The sequence below is a fragment of the Mobula hypostoma genome, chromosome 12, assembly GCF_963921235.1.
Source record: "Mobula hypostoma chromosome 12, sMobHyp1.1, whole genome shotgun sequence".
Taxonomy (NCBI): Eukaryota; Metazoa; Chordata; class Chondrichthyes; order Myliobatiformes; family Myliobatidae; genus Mobula; species Mobula hypostoma.
Genome location: NC_086108.1, coordinates 10,479,158 through 10,497,008, shown reverse-complemented (window position 1 = coordinate 10,497,008; position 17,851 = coordinate 10,479,158). Strand labels below are relative to the sequence as shown.

Genomic DNA, 17,851 nt, shown 5'->3' with positions numbered 1-17,851 from the left:
GAGATGAGGTGAGGTTTGGAAGGAGGAAATGGGAAGGTGAGGAGGGGATGAGGAGGAATTGAGGTTGGGAAATAGGAGATAATCAGCTGAGGAAGAAATGAGGAGGTGAAGAGGGATGCGGTGGTGAGGTGTAGATGAGGAGGAGAGGAAGGGTTGAGGAGTGGAAGAGGGGATGAGGAGGGGAGGAGAGGATGAGGAGAAATTGATGTTGGGAAGAAGGAGATGAGCAGTTGAGGAAGAAATAAGGAGGTGAAGATGGATGCAGTGGTGAGGAGTAGATGAGGAGGAGAGGAAGGGTTGAGGAGGTGAGGGTGGGACCTGAAACCAGATCTCTAACTCTGCCTCCATTGCACAGGGACTCACCTCAGTAACGTGCACTGTGCATTGCATATGATGGCTGAGGCATCACTTAGTCCTTCCTTATCATTACCTACTGTGCTACTGTGCAGTGTTAGAGAAACAGGCCAATTCCACAATAAAGGTCCTGACTGCCTGGGAGTGTTACTGGGCAGCAAGCCAAATGAGAGCTGAGTAGTGAGGCTGAAATATTTCAATTTCCTGGATTCTACGAAGGCTCCAATCTGCTCTTGCACCATGGAAAGACCTTTCTCCATCTCTTTCTCCAGCCAACATTCCACCTATACCTAAGCACGAGCAGTCATTCAATAATAGAATCCTGAGGAACTTTGCTTCCCAACAAACATCAATGGACAGAAACCTTGAGAGAAGATTGTCTATAGACCCTAAAAAACTGGCCAGATCTGAAACCCTCAAAAGTCAGCTCAACCTTGCAAATCTATTGATGGCATCAGAACCTAATCACAGATGTGTAGCTCAGCAAAAGATGCCTGAAGGGGACTTGAGGACTGGAATATGTAAGCAAGGATGTAATGTTTAAGTTTCATAAGGCATTGGTCAGACCACACTTGGAATGTTGTGAGCAGTTATGAACCTCACATCTAAGGAAGGATGTGCTGGATTGGGAGAGGGTACAGAGGAGGTTTACGAATATGATCCCAGGAATGAAAGGGTTAATGTGTGAGGAGCAGTTGTTGGCTCTGGGCCTGTACTCACTAGAGTTTAAAAGGATGGTTGTGGGGGTGGTGAATCTCATTGAAACCTCGTCGTGGCTATCCCTCGAGGTCGAGGATGATGGTCTTCGTTTTGTTGATCTCAAGTGGCTTATAAGTCCGATCTTGGCTCTGAAAGTTCTTCCGCATTCAGGACAGGTCGTTCCAGATGGCAGATCGGGCTTTGGTTGAAACCTATCGAATATCGAAAGGCATAGGTAGACTGGAAATGGAGAGGATGCTTCTAACAGTGGGAGAGTCTAGGACCAGAGGGCATTGCCTCAGAATAGAAGGTTGTCCCTATAGAACAGAGATAAGGAGGAACGTATTTTCGGCCAGTGGGTGGTGAATCTGGGGAATTCCTTGCCACAGGCGGCAGTGGAAGCCGAGTAGAGGTTGATTATTTCTTAATTAGTAATTGAAGTTTATAGTTATCTGACTGTACGTATGCATACACAACCAAACGAAACAACGTTCATCTGGATCATGGCACATCCATAAAACATATATCACGCATAACTATTACCACAAATAAGTCACTAAAGTATAATTCAAAATGCATATAGTGCAAAGCACAGGTAAAGAGTAAATATTTCACCGACCTCATGACGAGATCTCAGTGGTAGCAGGGTACTGATAAGTCTCACAACGAGGGAAGAAGCTGCTATCTAGTTTGGCAGTCCTTGTCCTGTTCCTGATACTCCCATTTCTCCTTCCTGACGGTAGTGTGTCAAAGAGACTGTGGGATGGGTGAAAGGGACCCTCAACAAGGGTGTCAGAGGTTATGGAAAGAATGCAGGAGAATGGTGTTGAGAGGGCTAAGAAGTCAGCTATGATGAGTAGAGCAGACTAGATGGGCCGAATGGACTAATTCTGTTCCTGTATTTTATGGTCTGTTCCTGTGTTTTGTTATACTGTGGATCTGTTTTGAAGAGCGGGGGGGGGGTGGTGTGATGTAACCCCTGAATAGACATGTAAGGTCTTTCCTCACTGGGTACACCCCATCCAGCAGATGTCCATGCGTTGGCCGCAGAAGCCCTCTCCTCCGATCCCCTGGCATGAGAGGTTTGAGGGAGAAGGCAGGAGATTGGGGCTGAGAGGAAAATGGATCAGTTATGATGGAACAGACTCAATGGGCCAAATGGCCTAATTCTGCACCTCTACTTTATGGTCTCATGGTCTTGTACCTCAACACAGGCATGTTGGATTCCACCCACCATGCCCCACCATTAGGGACACTAGAGACAATCGCAACACACATTCAATGTGCATGACCACATTCCTCCGTACGCAGGGCGTTTAGACGTGCAGGCATCTGGCTAATCCACTCAGTTCTTACGGTAACCCAGCATCGCATGGTTATGGGGGAAATCACAAGGCAGCAGATGCTAGAGCAAAGGCCAAACTTCAAGTAATGTTGTGAAATCAGGTAACCCACTCCCCCTGTAATCCATTGCTACTCCCGCCTTCTCCCGCCCTTTTTATGTCCCTCTCCCTTCCCCATGGCTTCATCACTCCCCCTCCCCTGCCTCCTCCTATCGCCTCACCCTCTTCACTTCTACTCATCCCTTTCCTGCCCCCGGAGCATTGACATCCCTCTCCCACCACAGCTACCGCTAACCTGCTCTGTTCCTCTAGAGCTTTGATTCATACACCGTGCGGCCTCTCACCTATACTGAAAGTAATGCAATCCTGGCCGAGTTAAATAATGGCCAGCCAAGGTGGTATCGATCTGCGGTCTCCATCAAGGTTCTGGCTCAGACTTACAGAAGTCGATTTTTAAGTTCATAGGGATGTTTTCTGGACACAGAGGGGAGTTAAGTTTAGGGACAGGATGTGAAGGAGTTAGAGGTCAGGCTGCAGTTCACATTCAAAGTCCAGTGATGTGGACATGTGACGAAGGATGTCAGCGATCTAAGACTCTACTCCACACTTGAAGGACGGTAAGATGGATGGGTGACAAAGAACATCTGTGGGTGTCAGGCTGTCCCAAGTCAGTGGGTCCTGGCATTGGATGTCTGTGTCAGCAGGAGGCATGAGGGTCAGTCAGTCAGCACGCTCCAGTGAGTCTGGAATTCAGGGTCCCATCACTGACTTGTCCGGGGGTCAATACCGAAGACTGAAACCTGAAGGTGGAGCGAAAGTCCGGCAGTCAGAGCCCAATGACCAAAGCCTGGAGGCTGAAGATTAGGGACCTGGAGTCCTGTGCTGGAGTTGGAGGACTGTTGTGTGTGTGTGTGGGGGTGTGTGGGGGTGTGTGGGTGTGTGTGTGTGGGTGTGTGTGTGTGTGTGTGGGTGTGTGTGTGGGTGTGTGTGTGTGGGTATGTGTGTGTGTGGGTATGTGTGTGTGGGTATGTGGGTGTGTGTGTGTGGGTGGGGGTGTGTGTGTGTGTGGGTGTGGGTGTGGGTGAGAGGGAGGAAAAGGATCTTGTTTTCTTCTCTTCCTTGTTCTGCTGAGGATTGGCGCTGGTCTGTGTAGTGAAAGTTGCAGGCTGCCCCTTTACATATTGTTAGGTTACGCTGGTTGTTAAATGAAGAGGAAGCAGTGGAGAGAGCTCGGTAGTTATGCTGACTTCACAAGAGGTATTGGGCACCAGCTAGGTCATCCTAAGGAATCAAATGAAGACCTATATTGGTGCCGGAATGAGCAGCAACTTGTGGGCAGCCACCAGCACAACCTTCGCTAAGTCAGTTATTAATGCAAACAATGTGTTTTATTGTATGTTAACATGTACTGTACATTTGATAAATAAATGAATCTGAACTTGTAGGAAGGACAATACTGACTGATTCCTCACCAAGGAGTTCCTCCAATGATTTTGTTCTAAAGGTGTAATGATGAAGGGGGTGTGCGTAAATACAGAACCCCTGTCTGGCTAGCAAATGGAGCCGGCTAGGGAATAATGAATGGTGAGGTGAAAGGGTGAGGGGCAGGGGGTGAAAGGGAAGTGGGCAGACTCGGGAAGTTCAGATGCTGAGCTTGGGCCAGAGGAGAAGATGCCTGGCGCAGAGCTGGCAGCTTATTCCACCAGTCACGAATGACCAAAAGAGGACGTGACATGGCATTGTTCTTCAGCACAGATTTGGGTGGCAGGGGCGTTTTCTGCTCTGGCTCGGGGTCTACTGACCACCACCTCATCTGCAGGCTCCTTCCCGCAGCATCTCTTAATTCAGATTTCCAGTAACTCTCACAGTTCCAAAGCACTGCTGCTGCCTTCCCTAACAACCCTCATCCATCTCGCTCTACTTACAGACCAGCTCTGATTAACGAGAGAAGTCCCGAGAGCACTGAGTCACCTCAACAACCTTGCTCTGTATTCTGTCACAGGCAAAACAAAATCAACACCTCCCCGCGACTTCACACACTTGTTTACTTGCTTTGTAACTTCTCAGGGAGGGCCATCGACCGAAAACACCAATTCCGCTTCCCTCTCCACAGCAACTGCCTGACCTGCTGTGTACCTCCAGCACTCTTTCCATTTTCACTTCAAGACCTCCAGCATCTGCAATTCTTCTGCTTTACAATGAGATCACGCGTTGAAGATAACAGGTTAAGCCTAACTGCCAGATCTTAATACTGATCCAGTTTATGCTATCTAATGGGCCCAATCAATATAAATACACTCACAATTGAATTGCAAGCAAACCTGACATTGAGAAATGGTCTAAATAGAATTATAAAATTGATCACATGCTTATATTATATTCTTTCTTAATCCTGATCTTATTCTAACATCAAAACTTGCTCAAGAGGCCAGCCGTCAGTGCTTCATTAACTTATCAGCCGGTGATGACAGACTGTGACATTATTTACTTAACTCTGAGCTGACTATCGTGATTTAATCACCCTGGTAACTGTGAAAGACACAGAGACATCTTTGGCTTGACAAGAGTCTTCAGGCCTCACTGTGAAACAGGATGAGGTCCAGTGTTGCCATTCAAGTCATTGAATTAAGCAGCACCATCATGGGTACTAGTCTCCATATTGTCCAAGACATTTCCAAGGAGAGTTGCCTCAGAAAGGCGGCTTCCATCATTAAGGACCTCCATCACCCAGGACATGCCCTCTTCTCATTGTTACCATCAGGAAGGAGGTACAGGAGCTTGAAGACACGCACTCAGTGATTCAGGAACAGCTTCTTCCCCTCTGCCATCCGATTTCTGAATGGACATTGAATCCATGAACACTACCCCACTACTTCTTTCTTTCTTTTCAAATCTTTTTATTATTATTATTATCCAAAATTAACACGAGTACATCGAAGTAAGCAACACTTACAATGTCTCAAGAAAAAAAAATTACTTTAAAGATTGAAAAAATTTTGGTGATTTAAAAAAAAACCCCAACTAAGCAAGAAAAAGTGAGAAAAAAAAAACCACATTAGGTGTACAACCCCGGAGCCATGCGTCACACAAAAAGCTTCTAAAGATAAACATTAAACCGCCAGCAAGGAAAAAACTGTACCAAAAATTTACAATTAGATTGTGGAGGAAATCTATCAATTAACTCAAATATTAATAACGAGCGAATGAACCCCATCTTTTCTCAAAATCAAACATAGGGTTCAAAGGTTTGACTTCTAATTTTCTCCAAACTAAGACATAGCATCACTTGAGAGAACCATTGTGACAAAGTGGGAGCTGATGTATCCTTCCACTTCAACAAAATGACCCTCCTAGCCATCAATGTAACAAATGCAATAACATGTTGGTCAGACAAAGAGATACCACGGATATTTTGAGGAATTATTTCAAAAAGCACAGTTAATTTGTTAGGTTGTAAATTAATTTTAAGTGCTTTAGAAATTGTAGAAAAAACTGACTTCCAGAACTCTTCCAGTATACAACAAGACCAAAACATGTGTGTCAGTGTAGCTGTCTCAGTTTTACATCATTACTTCTTTTTAATTTCTGTTTGTGCAGTACTTATTTTAATTTAACTATTTAATATACATATATACTCAATGTAATTCAGCTTTTTCATAGTAACTACATACATGTATACTGTCAAATGAGACTTTTCTCTGAATTAGGGAGTAAAGCACATAACATACAATAATTTAGCAAAGATAATATCTACAAATGAATCACGCGTAAATAAACAAAGTAAAGTGCATAAATTAGATATTGTCAGGTACAGAACAGATTATCCAGTGACACTTTGAATGTGATGCGGCAGGGAATTCAGAAACCTAACAGCCTGAGGGAAGAAGCTGTTTCCCCTGCTGACCGTTCTTGTCTTGATGCACCAGAGTCTCCTGCCTGATGATAGAAAGTCAAAGAGGATGCTGGATGTATGGGTGGGACCATTGATAATACTAACGGCCTTGCATATGTAGCACTCCTGAGAAATGTCTCAAATGGATGGTAGGGAGACCTCTAGGATCCTCTCGGCCATTCTCACATTCTTTTGTAGGGACTCCTGGTCTGATACTCAGCTGCTCCCAGACCAGGTGCAGATGCAGCATAGTCTCAATGGTGCTCCTATAAATTTCAGATAGGATGGTGGGAGGCAGGGGGAGACTCGCTTGCCTCAATTTCCTAAGAAGTAGAGACACTGCTGTGCTTTCTTGATCGGGGAGGTAATATTGAGGGACCAGGTGAAGTCATCCATGATGAGGACTCCCAGGAACTTGGTGCACTTAACTCTCCCATGTATTCACGGGGGCGGGGGGGGGGGATGGTTCATCTGCACTTTCCTGAAGCTCACAATGATTTCCTTTGAGTTTGTTGGGACTCGATGAAAGTTAAGAGAAATTGTTTACAGCAAGAGTTGAAACTAAGAAAGGCCAAAAACTGATTGTGAGTTTCAGAAAGGTTAAGACAACGGAACACACACTGGTCCTTATCAAAGTTCAAAGTAAATCAATCGCCATATATCACCATATACAACCCTGAGATTCATTTTCCTGTGGGCATACTCAGCAAATCTATAAAATAGTAACTATAACAGGATCAATGAAAGATCAACCAGAGTGCAGAAGACAACAAACTGTGCAAATGCAAATATAAATAAATAGCAATAAATAATGAGAACATCAGAGAACAACATGAAAGTGAGATCGTTGATTGTGGGAACATTTCAATGATGGGGCAAGTGAGTATAATTATTCTTTTTGTTCAAGAGCCTGATGATTGTGGGGTAGTCCCTGTTGTTGAACCTGAATCAAGGGATCAGAAATGAAAAGGGTGTAAAGATCTCTGAGGATCTATCATAATCAATGAACTTACAAAGAAGGCACAACAGTGGCTATATTTCATTCAGATTTTGAGGACATTTGGTACGTCACCAAAGACATTTGCAAATTTCTACATGTGTACCACAGAGAGCATTCTAACAGGCTGCATCGTCGTCTGGTATGAACACTACTTCACTACTTTGATTTTCTCCTTTCTCAATACTTACATATGGTTCCTTAAGGTTGTTATAGCCGGCAGCGGTAATGGGGACAAGCACCCACTACCTATTCAATGCTCCCAACAGCATGCACCTTAAATGGGTACATTTAAGGCAGAGATAGACTAGTTTTTGATTAGCCAGGGCATCAAAGGGTATGGAGAGAAGACAGAGGAGTGCGATGACTAGAAAAATTGGATCAGCCCATGATTGAATGGCTGAGCAGACTCAATGGGCCGAATGGCCTACTTCTGCTCCTGTATCTTATGGTCTTATGGTCTCAAGTAGCGACTGACAACCAAGTCCAGCTCCTGGCCTTCACGTGTGGCTTAGCTACTAAGCATAATGGGACCATTTCTACTGACAGGAAAAGGGGCAAAGGTGGGTTACTGGTGCCGTAAAACCAGTTGCTTGGGGCAGATGAGGCTCAGCAGCCGTGGTTGGCAGCTCATCTAGGAGAAGGAAATCTCTTATCTCAAACCTCCACTGCCTGAGGCTATACCCATGGGGAAGGCTTTGGGAATAAACCCCAAAGGAATAATCTGGAGATGAAGTCCCTAAGACAGTCCTACGTTGAGTTCAACGCTGACTGGAAACTCCTGCAATGCTTCTGGTACCAAACTGTATCTGTCTCTGCCATTCCTTTGGGTTCATCAGATGCATGGAGAGAGGGAGCCTGCTACATGGGCAACAGCTTGCTCTCCATATTGTCCTGCCCAGGCTTGTGAATCTGCACAGCTAGGACGTAACATCCATGGTCAATTCTGACCGACAGAGGCCTCAGACTCAGATATACATACATCTTTACAGTAATTCATGTTTTTTTCTATTATTATGTATAGCAATGTACCGCTGTCACATAACAAGTGTCATGATATATGCCAGTGCTATTAAACCTGATTCTGAACAGCAGGTGTTGAAGATTGTTCAAAACTGTCACAACGTAACTGAACTTTAGGGCTGAGATGGAAGCAGCATGGAGGAGAGGAACGGGGAGAGGAGGGGGAGGTGGTGGAGAAAGAAGCAAAAAGAGGAAAATTGGGAACTGACACATTAACTTGAAAGGTGGGCATTCTTCTGATTATTAAGTTCTAATGGTCAAATGGTGTTGCAGGGTGGAGATACGTCTCTACCAAAGAAAGTGTAAGACACTCCTTCCCTCAGCTAGCGCGCAACTCATGCTTGTGAAAGACGTAACACTTGCTTAGCCCCCCAATTAGATGGTGGATGGTCGTATGAGCAGCTGGTGCAGATCACAAGTCCTGGTTAGGTGACCACTAATCCAGGCAGACAATCTCTGAAGAGTATTGATAATGACTGGGGTCACCCGTCTGGAAAAGACACTGCCCAGAAGAAGGCAATGGCAAGCCACTTCTGTAGAAACATTTGCCAAGATCAATCACGATCATGGAAAGACCATGATTGCCCACGTCATAATGATCAAACAAACAAATGTTCAAATATAAATTTTAAACCATGTCTAGAATTTGCCAGATTTGAGCAGGCATGGATGGTTTTAATGGAGATGTAAAGATCTAAACACTTCTCTTTATCCTGTCAGGATTTTAAATAAAATTTAGTTGGAGATTACGATATAAGAGGATGGAGGCACAGAGACTGCATATGTTAACCACAAAGGCAAAGAACCCCAATCAATGTCAGCCATACTCAAAGAGCATCAGGAGATCGGCTAATACTAATCCAGATTCTGTATTAATTCTTTCTTTCAAATCCTCTGAGCTTCCAGAAATCTCAAAGCTGGAGAACGCTTAATGTTGACATTGCAAATCTCCATTTCCTATATCAACCAAGCACTCGAATTGAGGTGGCCAACTTAACTTCAATTTGGTTGAAGAACAGATGTTTTGAGCAATGGAACTGAACCGGCTCCAAGCTGATTTGAACTATCTACAACACTCTCTGATGGTTATCAGTGCAGCTATGAGAATCCAGGCCTGGCTTCAATCCCATGTTGCTAGAAATAAAATGCAAGGCTCTTCTCAACTCTGTGGATTCACACATTTACCTCTCATTAAGTGGAGTATTATATATTTCTTTCTGTCAAGGAATTTATTTTTAAGAAACCAAGATAAATACTGTCTTTTTTATCTTTGATTACCTTCCAACCAATGTGTAATTTGTATGTTTTTATGTGTCTATGTTAAAAGTTCAAAGTACATTTGTTATAAAACCATAAAACCATAGATATAGGAGCAGAGTTCGGCCATTTGGCCCATCGAGTCTACTGCGCCTTTTCAACATGACTGACCCATTTTCCCTCTCAGCCCCGATTTCCTGCCTTCTCCCCGTATCCCTTCATACTCTGACTAATTAAGAATCTATCAACCTCTGTCTTAAAAATATCCAGAGCCACCTGTGAGAACGAATTCCACAGATTCACCACTCTAAAGAATTTCCTCCTCAAAGAGGTCCACTGCCTTGTCAATGACCCGGAGACCTATGTTGGCTGGAGTCAGGGCTTCATGCTCTGATTCTTGGTAGAATCACCATGCCATGCAGATCAAAGGGTAGAGGCCAGACTAAGAGTGGTCCACTGGTCCTCCAGGTCTAGGGTTCAGCTAAGGGCCAAAATCCCTGACTATTACAGAAACAGCAATGAAGAATCCTTCTACATCTGAGTGCAATGGCTTTCCTGAGTCTCCACCTGGAACTTGCATGAGTGACAGGAGTGAAAACCGAGAGGAAGCTACTGACATGATGATGGAAGCCCTGAGCACAGAATCATAGAAAGCCTACAGCACAATACAGGCCCATCGGCCCACAGAGCTGTGCCAGACATGTCCCTACCTTAGAAATTACTAGGCTTACCTATAGCCCTCTATTTTATGAAACTCCATGTACCTATCAAAAAGTCTCTTCAAAGATCCTATTGTATCCGCCTCCACCATCATTGCTGGCAGCCCACTCCACACACTCACCACTGTCTGAGTAAAAAACTTACCCCTGACATCTCCTCTGTACCTACTCCCCAGCACCTTAAACCTGTGTCCTCTTGGGGCAACCATTTCAGCCCTGGGGAAAAAGCCTCTGACTATCCACACGATCAATGCCTCTCATCATCTTATACACCTCTATCAGGTCACCTCTCATCCTCTGTCGCTCCAAGAAGAAAAGGCTGAGTTCACTCAAACTATTCTCAAAAGGCATGCTCCCCAATCCAGGCAACATCCTTGTAAATCTCCTCTGCACCCTTTCTATGGCTTCCAAATCCTTCCTGTAGTGACGTGACCAGAACTGAGCATAGTACTCCAAGTGGGGTCTGACCAGGGTCCTATATAGCTGCAACATTACCTCTCGGCACCTAAATTCAATTCCACGATTGATGAAGGCCAATACATCGTATGACTTCTTAACCACAGAGTCAACCTGCACAGCTGCTTTGAATGTCCTATGAAGTCGGACCCCAAGATCCCTCTGATCCTCCACACTGCCAAGAGTCTTACCATTAATACTATATTCTGCCATCATATTTGACCTACCAAAAGGAACCACTTCACACGTCTCTGGGTTGAACTCCATCTGCCACTTCTCAGTCCAGTTTTGCGTCCTATCAATGTCCCGTTGTAACATCTGACAGCCCTCCACACTATCCACAACACCTCCAACCTGTGTGTCATCAGCAAACTTACTAACTCATCCTTCCACTTCGTCATCCAGGTCATTCATAAAATTCACAAAGAGTAGGGGTCCCAGAGCAGATCCCTGAGGCACTCCACTGGTGACCGATCTCCATGCAGAATATGACCCGTCTACAATCACTATTTGCCTTCTGTGGGCAAGCCAGTTATGGATCCACAAAGCAAAGTCCCCTTGGATCCCACACCTCCTTACTTTCTCAATAAGCCTTGCATGGGGTACCTTATCAAATGCCTTGCTGAAATCCATATACACTACATCTACTGCTCTTCCTTCATCAATGTGTTTAGTCACATCCTCAAAAAATTCAATCAGGCTTGTAAGGCATGACCTGCCTTTGACAAAGCCATGCTGACTATTTCTAATCATATTATGCCTCTCTAAATGTTCATAAATCCTGCCTTTCAGTATCTTCTCTATCAGCTTACCAACCACTGAGGTTGACTCACTGGTCTATAATTTCCTGGGCTATCTCTACTCCCTTTCTTGAATAAAGGAACAACATTCGCAACCCCCCAATCCTCTGGAACCTCTCCCGTCTTCAGTGATGATGCAAAAATCATTGCCAGAGGCTCAGCAATTTCCTCCCTCACCTCCCACAGTAGCCTAAGGTACATCTCATCCAGTTCCGGCGACTTATCCAACTTGACGCTTTCCAAAAGCTCCAGCATATCCTCTTTCTTAATATCTACATGCTGAAGCTTTTCAGTCTGCTGCAAGTCATCACTACAATCACCAAGATCTTTTTCCATAGTGACTACTGAAGTAAAGTATTCATTAAGTACCTCTGCTATTTCCTTCAGTTCCATACACACTTTCCCAGTGTCACACTTGATAGGTCCTGTTCCTTCATGTCTTATCCTCTTGCTCTTCACACACTTGTGCAATGCCTTGGGGTTTTCCTTAATCCTTCCCGCCAAGGTCTTCTCATGGCCCCTTCTGTCGCTCCTAATTTCCTTCTTAAACTCCTTCCTATTAGCCTTATAATCTTCTAGATCTCTAACATTACCTAGCTCTCTGAACTCTCTGGTAAAAGGAGGAGGAGAAGATGGCGGCGCGACGGCAGTGCGCGCGGCCTCTCCGATGAATGATATCTATAATCTGTCAAGTAGGGGACCGTGCACAATTCTGATTTGATGGAGACGGATGTGAGAGTACGGAGGAACATCTGGAAAACTTCTGAAATGCCCACTTTGCTGCCGCTGCTACTGTGTGGTAACCAGAATCTCCAGAGCAGAAGGCCCCAAATCCTTGGCTTTGCATGTTTCAGCGGCCGGGGCTAGGTCGAAGGTGCTCGGCAGAGGATGGTGCTTGGGAGGCTGTATCGGAGGGGCTAGTCGGAGGCTCGAAGTTTTCAGACGGACGGACTCAGTGTCAGCTGTGGTCGGCTGCTTCCAAGGCATCGGCAAGTTGATGGTGCCTGGAGGTTTATGGCAGGGAGTTTCTCCCTTTTGCCGCCTGCTATCGGGGACTCAGGAGTCGATCAACTCGGGGACTTTGAGACCTTTTTTTACCTTGCCCATGGTTTGTTCTTCATCAAATTATGGTATTGCTTTGCACTGTTGTAGCTATATGTTATAATTATGTGGTTCTGTCAGTGTTAGTCTTTGGTTTGTCCTGTTTTCTGTGATATCACTCCAGAGAAACATTGTATCATTTCTTAATGCATGTATGCATTTCTAAATGGCAATAAAAGAGGACTGAGTGTTCTCGTAATCTAATATTAAATTGAACCATTGAGCCTTACACAGTTTTCATATATATCTCTTTTTCTAGAGTGCAAGCATATGAATGAAGTGGGGGGAGGGTTATACAGTATTTACCATGTATTCAGGTATCAAGAGTAGTGCAAACACTGCAAAGATGAATCCATTGGTTCTACAACACTCAGAAGGACAATTGAAACAAAAATCACCTTTCAATGAAGACAACATTCTGTTCTGCGACTGAAACTGCACACAACCATTTTTGGAATGCTTCCTGCCTTCCTGAATAACAATTAGCAAACAGCTCAGAAAATCACACTGAAACAAGGGATACCAAACTGGAGCCCACAGATCACCTTGGCTAATGATGAGTGTCCATGGCATGATAAAGGTTGGGAACCCCTGCACTAAAGGCTCCAGTAAAATACTTCCTTCTAATCTACAAGAACTTCATTGGGACAGAGAAGCTGAACTGATGGATGTCTAGATGAGTATAGGTCTATGAGCCGGACTACCTCTAACTCAACCCAATGACTGGTGCCAAAAGATATTCAGGATTCGAGAGATTTAGTTTATGAGATAGGTAAAATATTATTGATAACGGATTGATGTTCCTTAAGGATATTATAGCCAGGGTTGGTAATGGGGTTAAGCTCCCACTAGCTATTAAATGGTCCCAATGGCATATACCTTGGATAGCCTCCGACAATCAAGTCCAGCTCCTGGATTTTAAGTGTGGCTTAGCTACTAAGCCCAGCAGAACTGTTTCTACTGACAGGTGAAGGGGCAAAGACCTTGGCACCTTAAAAGATTATTGGCACCTAAAAACCAATCGCTTTGGGCAGATAGGGTTTATCAGCCCATCAGAAGGAAAACTTTGATCTCAAACCCATTCTTTGGAAGAAACCCCAAGAGAAAATTCCAGAGTTGGCGTCCCTAAGGCAGTCCTGCACTGAGTTCAATGCTGACTAGAAATTTGTGCCAGGTTGCTAGTGCCAAACTATATAGGCTTAGGAGAGGGGTAGCCTGCTACATAGGCAACAACTTGCTCTCCATATTGTACTGCCCTGGCTTGTTTATCTGGACAGCAAGGACGCATCATCCGTGGTCGACCTTGACCTACGGAAACCAACTACTTTTGGTAACAGTTTGTACAATGAGCAATTCTCCCGCAGTACTGTTCAAAACTCATATAGCAACAAGCACAGTAAGACACCAAGAGCAACATACAGAACCAGCAACAGGCAGAGCTAGAAGCGAGGGGAATAAGGCAAGTAGGAATACACTCAGCTAGGCATTCCTGGATTCCATCTCACTCACTTTCAATCCTGATGAAGGGTCCCTCCGTGGATGCTGCCTGACCTGCTGAGTTCCTCCAGCACTTTGTGCGTGTTGCTGCAAGTGGTCAGACAAAGCAGTCACCCATCAAGCTCAGAGGTGGGGGGGGGCGGGTGGTGAGAGGTGGGGGACTGAAATTGACTAGGTGTTGAAGGTGCGAGGACAACTTTTCACATAACCAGTCCTACTTCCTTCGGAGGGAGAGCGGACACCTGGAGCGCCGCGACTGGCGGTTTACTACCCTCTTCGCGCCTTGAAACACTCACCTACTGCTGACTGCCCTGATCACAAGATCTGAGAGGGGCGGTGGGGCGACGTGAGAGAAAAGAAAAAGCTACCAACAAGGCAGCGTCCCTAACGTGCAGGACACAGCGTTGTCTCAGCGTACTGCATAGCCTGCATAATGCATGTCTTTTATATGTAATACTGTGATATACCGTGACCTTCAATGCATTCTTAATGACGCCTCCACTCACGGCATAAGTTTAGCCACCACTTTTCCATCTCCTGTAGAAATTCCCTGATTTGGAGCCTCGTTCCACGATTCCAACCCGGGTGGGTGTCGATTCTGCCGAAGGACTGAACGAGTCCTCGGGTGTGGGAGATCGGCCGGCACTGACTCAGTATTTTTATCTGTTCCAGACTCGGCCAGGGACCCGTTCCCAGCGTGGGTCCACCTCTGTTCGCGTTCAGTTGTCAATATTCCGAGCCCAATATCCTGCAAACCCTGCTTCGGGGGAAAGAAGTTGAAAGTCCGCAAACTCGGACTGAGCTGGGATTGTCAGCATTCGGGTGGGGTTTGAATTCCCTGATTGGCTCCCTGTGACCAAGGTTGAGCAGCGGAGCTGAATATTATGGAATAAGCGCGTGGAGGAATATAATTCTGACAAGGAAAGAATTTGCTTTTAATAATATAGTACTTGTATTGTGAGCCGGCTAATTATTCCTGTATTTCGATTACCAAGGTACGGAAATGGAAGTGCTTGTGCTCGGCGACATTGGAAGCAGAGGACAGGAGCCACGCTCGGTCAACGTGCAACGGCTTGGAGTACTGATGACCGCCGGATAAATCTCAGCCACAGCTGTGCGCTGGGATTTTTATATTTCCGCTTCTCCGGGCGCGGCCCTCCATGTTGTCAGTAAAATGCCAGGTGACCGATCTGGAGTCGTTAAACTTTGAAACGGCGGTTAACGAAGAATGAAATCGCCATTGGTGTTACTAAAACAAGACACTGCTCGGGCAGCCGCCTCCAGCGGAGTAGCTGCAGTTCTGCTTCTCGCCGGCTCAGCGACGAGACTGAGGAGAATAATAGTGTACAAAAGGCTATGGATCATTTCAGTGACCGGTCACTGACACAGTTTAACACGGAACAGCAGAAAATAGGGAGCGGTGCGAATTAACAGCAGTCCATTATTCAATTTCGAAAACTACTTATGCAACTTGTGTGGCACAAACATCCCAATTGGGAATATCTTTCAGTGCACAGATCACACTTTTCTACATTGCTTTAGAATTCTTCTCATTCACACCCACTCCCAACGTCCACGCCCCACTAACCCCACCCTCGTGCTCTCCTGCCAGCGCGGTGGGTTTTTTTTGTCTTGCACTGGGGTACACGCCAGCCCCGGGAATTTGTTTTATGCAGAATCATCGCCATGCACTCCCGTCATAAGTGACCGAAATTCTGAAAGTTTCACTCGGTGAGAGAACTGGTGGTAACCGAAGAGATGTGAGCACAGACTCGCCTATCTGTCTCCGTCGTCCGACCTGGTAATAGAGAGAGTGATGCAGGAATAGCACCTTCGGTGTTATGCACGGGCGAGCTCGCCACTGCAACATTGCTCTGGAATACAGACACATTCCTGCATTTTATTACCCGAACCACAACTCATTATTTGTAATGGGAACAGTGTGATGGCTTTCAAAATTTCCTTCAGTCTTTGCACCTAGAAATCTTGGCCAGTTTTGTGTTGAATCATGCTTTGTTACAGAGCTTCTTGCATTAAACCAGTGACGGTCAGCCGGGATTCGCACGCTAAATATAGTGGTTCAGGGGAAAACAAGTCAACTATATCAAATTAGGTGAAGGACGATAAGACCTATGCAAGGACTGAAGGAATTTTTGGGCATATATTATTCATGTAGTGTAATATTAGCCCAGCCATATTGAAAAGTTAAATGCAGAGATATTTTTTGCTTTTTTTAACTGGGCAAAGTGTAACCCCCTTTTTGCGGCGCCACTACAATATTATGGGTAGAGTTGCATTTTACAGATTGGTTGAACCCGAACATTTAGCAGAATCAGAAAGGCAACGCACTGACACCCCGCTCACCACCTGCACACGGAAAAGACTCTTATAAAACGATCGTTTAAGATACTGCAATAAACACCGCGCTCCTCGGCGAGGAAAGAGGATGTGCAGAGCCGTTTACCTTTAGGAGGAAACATTAAACAGAATCGGGCGGCGGATGGAGACGACCAACGGTATATTGAATTTGCAGTTCCGTTCAGTCTCAGTACTTCTCCCTTTGCACCCTCGGTGTTCCGGGGAGGGATAAAATTCTGTCCCCCTTATGCGAAAGGACCTCAGAAAACCCACAGCCTTCGGGGGGGGTGGCTGAAGGCAGCTTTGCATCAAGAACGAAATAATTCACGGCGCTGGAACTTCAAATTCGTCCCTCCTCACTGCCGATGGTTTCAGCACCACGGTCAGTTCCCGGCTACCGCTCGTAGTCTTTCCTTCCACCCACACTTGCGAAGGCTCCGGCTCCCGGCCAAGAGCAGGACAGCCCCCAGGCTGGCAATCCTGTCCTTGGGGGTACACGGCGCTAGAAGGAATGGGCTTCCCGGACCGTCTGCCGAGCCTCCCGGAAAAGTCTCTCGCTCAGGAAGGTTACGATCAACTGGAGGGGAACTAGGGGCATCCTCACTGGCGGTGCGGCTGTACCCGAGGCTCAGTAGAGCTCAGTGTGGTCTCAGGCAGGCTTCACACCCCGCTTCACTGCCCTCCAGAGACTCACCCCGCTGTCCTTGCAGAGGCTGGGGGCTAGCCAGATGTTTGCCTATCACGGAGCCCGTCACAGACCCGCAGACCGCACAGCTGCAGCAACATCTGGAACAGCAGCTCTCCCCTTTCCCGATCGCCTCCTCTTAATCCTGACTACATCCGTTCCGATCTGGGAAGTGAGAGTCTCCACATCCTCTGCCCGAGTCGGGAGCGACGAACCCTTTCACTGCCCGCCTCTCTCTCCCTCAGTTTGCCGATTCCCAGCAGCCAATTCTGAAGGCATTCTCCGCTTCGGGACGGGCGCACAGAAACGCGGGCTGGAGGAGGGCGAGCTCGGCAGCTCTCTCAGCGTCTCATGCATATGAATGAGGGAGGCTTACGTTAGCGCGGCTGCAAGAAAGAGAAACCAGAGGGAGGAGGGTGGGGGTGACAGAGACAGAGAGAGTATTGTGAAAAGATGCATAGAGGCAGGCAGAAGCAGGCTGAACACTAAGGGAGAAGATTCCATTTGCAAAAACAAATTCTATGGGATTGCTTGCTCTATTCAAAGCACAGTGAGATTTCTTCTAATTCATTACTGGGATCTTGGGTCGCTGGCAAGGTCTGCTGTTCACAGCTTTTCTCCAGTTCATCTTCAGAAGATGGTGGTGATCTCCCACGGATCTGGGGTTCTG

At 46.0% G+C, this 17,851-nt stretch overlaps 1 protein-coding gene across 1 annotated transcript in view; it reads right to left on the bottom strand.

The window, feature by feature from the left end:
- The window catches only part of LOC134354611 (leucine-rich repeat and fibronectin type III domain-containing protein 1-like), a 321,579-nt gene extending 304,846 nt beyond the window's left edge, over positions 1–16,733 (bottom strand). Inside the window, exon 1 of the mRNA XM_063063618.1 lies at positions 16,603–16,733. The gene's annotated coding sequence lies outside the window, so the exon portion shown is untranslated. The remainder of the gene's footprint in view (positions 1–16,602) is intronic.
- Positions 16,734–17,851: the final 1,118 nt, after the last annotated feature.